The sequence below is a fragment of the Anticarsia gemmatalis genome, chromosome 16, assembly GCF_050436995.1.
Source record: "Anticarsia gemmatalis isolate Benzon Research Colony breed Stoneville strain chromosome 16, ilAntGemm2 primary, whole genome shotgun sequence".
In the NCBI taxonomy this organism is placed as follows: Eukaryota; Metazoa; Arthropoda; class Insecta; order Lepidoptera; family Erebidae; genus Anticarsia; species Anticarsia gemmatalis.
Window position 1 is genome coordinate 10834201 of NC_134760.1, and position 2717 is coordinate 10836917.

At 37.0% G+C, this 2717-nt stretch overlaps 1 non-coding gene across 1 annotated transcript; it reads left to right on the top strand.

The window, feature by feature from the left end:
* Nucleotides 1–2010: 2010 nt before the first annotated feature.
* Nucleotides 2011–2081, top strand: TRNAG-CCC (transfer RNA glycine (anticodon CCC)). Its single transcript has one exon. It is a non-coding gene; the product is annotated as a tRNA-Gly (tRNA).
* Nucleotides 2082–2717: the final 636 nt, after the last annotated feature.

The following is a 2717-nucleotide window of genomic DNA, read 5'->3' on the forward strand; positions in this document are numbered from 1 at the left end:
TTTGAATGCATTATGAGCTATTCACATAATAATATTATAATGACTGACAGTCAGCTCGTGACCACGGTCGATGTAATGCGATCGAAACATCGGGCAGCAAATAACGTATCCTAACCTTTAAATTTTCAATCGCGTATAAGACCCGTTGCATTATAATATTATGTGTACTAGTCGCGAGAGTTTAAAACATTATTCACATAATGTTTTTCATTCAAAAGCTTCAAAGTCAGTTCCTGGAAGCTGCTTAGTTATGTTAACGTCTGTTCCTGTAGCTCATTACGTTTATTACTCTAACTATGAAACAACTTGTTAGCATCTACTTTACTTTTTGTACTCAAAATGTGATATAAAATGTTTACGTTCAGGCTATTTTCAAAACTAGATAATTATTATAATTGTTATATATATAATTCTTCTGTAAGTGTGTATGTCACTGAACTTCTCCTAAACGACTAGACCGATTTTGATGAAACTTTTTGTGTGTGTTCAAGGGGATCTGAGAATGGTTTAGATTCACAATTTATTTTGTCCGCTGGACAATGCTTTTTTAATATTTTTTTTTTAATTAATGACCTGTACACAGGACAACGTCTGTCGGGTCCGCTAGTATTATATAAAGTACTTTGTTATGGTAAATGACACTAGGCTCGTCCCCTATTACATGAGAATAACATTGTTAATGACATGAAACGTGTATATACATTTTCGGGTATAACTAGAGTGATATTACGTATAATTCTTCTTAAAAAAAAAGATGGTGATTATCCTTTTCAAGTACACTTTGTTTGTTACAAGATCTGCAACCATATCCATGTTATTTAAAATTATAAGTACAGAAGCTAGCAAATATAACGACGGGTTTTGATTTTAATATGTCTTAGTAGCAGTGATAGACGAGTGGTATAAGTTGGTAACTCCCACGCAAGTGGTCGCAGCATCGGACCCGGGGCAACACACCAATGACTTTTCGAAGTTATGTGTGTATTAGAAATAATTATCACTTGCTCTAACAGTGAAGGAAAAATCGTGATGCAACCTTGCATGCCCGAGAGTTCTTCAGAACAGTTTTGTGAAGGTGTGCAAGCAATTGGGCAGTGTGGTGGACTCAAGGTCTAACCCCTCTCTCATTAAGGGAGGAGACCCTTGCAGTGGGACAATAATGGGTTACATTTATTATGTCTTAGTACGAAATTATGGATACATTACTAGATTATTAATAACAAATTGACAATAAGCAAACCCCCTATTATGTTGTTTACAAACACCACAATCGAACAAAGGACGGCAAATTGAATATTAGATGAACAGTTGTTCAATATTCATAAGTTTCTGTGTATTGTGGACAACGATATTGCAAGCATTTGACACACTTTTCAGAATTAGTATTTTCGAAAGATTCAATTTCTGCTACTGTTAGTATTAGATATATTATATTAGATAGTAGAAATTATGATTGCTTCCTCTAACTGTGGAGGAAAACACCGTAATGAAACCTTAAATGCCTGAAGAGCATGCAATATCTACTATCTGCACTAAGCCAGCATGGTGAACTCAAGACCTAACCCCTCCCTCGTTTGGTAGGATAGCCTTGCCCAGCAGTGGGACAAAAAAACATTAGTTAAATTTTGGTCGGTTTTTATATTGTGATTTCATTATTTTCTAAATTTGTTGGGGAGAGACGCAATAACATTCCTTTTCAATTAATAGGAAGGTGGTAAAACATTTTTATCGTCCGGAGGTTGCCTGTGCCAAGCAGTCGTTAGCAATGAAAAAGACCCGAATATTTTTGGGACTTCGCATCGCCTAAAGAACAGTTTTAAGATCTCTCAATCATGCAAGTTTTTCTCACTAAATGCTAGCATCATTTTATCTTCATTATTAAGCAATTCGCGATCAATAGCCATGACGAGAATTATAAACATTCGTGACGTCACAATACGCTTGGATGATATTACTAATTAAAATTCTAAAAACCATCTTAGGAAGGATTATTTAACCCTCGTCAAACACGCACTGCTGGTGTAGTGGTATCATGCAAGATTCCCATTCTTGCGACCCGGGTTCGATTCCCGGGCAGTGCATGTTTATCCTTTTGTATCTTAAAGTCTTTTGGGAATTTTCCTTTTTATTTTTGGTAATATAGAGCAGTGATAGCCGAGTGGTATAAGTTGACACCTCCCACGCAAATGGTCGCAGGTTCGAACCCGAGTCAACACACCAAGGACTTTTCGAAGTTATGTGTGTATTAGAAATAATTATCACATGCTCCAACGGTGAAGGAAAACATCGTGAGGAAACCTTGCATGCCTAAAATTTGTTTAATACGTTTATTGAGGGCATGCAAAGTCCCCAACCCGCACTTGGTCAGCGTGATTGACTCAAGGCCTAACCCTTCCCTCATTCGAGGGGAGGAGACCCTTGCCCAGCAGTGGGACAGTAATGGGTTAAATTTATTTTTTTATTTATAATATCTTGTCCAGTTTGTAATTTGTTTTTCGTCAGCCATTTTGTAGATATTTTGGCGGCAAATCCCCGACTGGGCTGTGTTGAATTAGGCGGGAACAATTGTGATATTCTATGCTTTGAGTTTAATCTCGCCACTGCTGAGTGTAGGGTGGACCTTATTTACTTTATTTTTTGGACCTACTTCTATGTATTGCGCTTGAGTTTATAGAGCCAGTCGGAGTTGGTGGTAAATTGTGAAACGGATTCTTTAA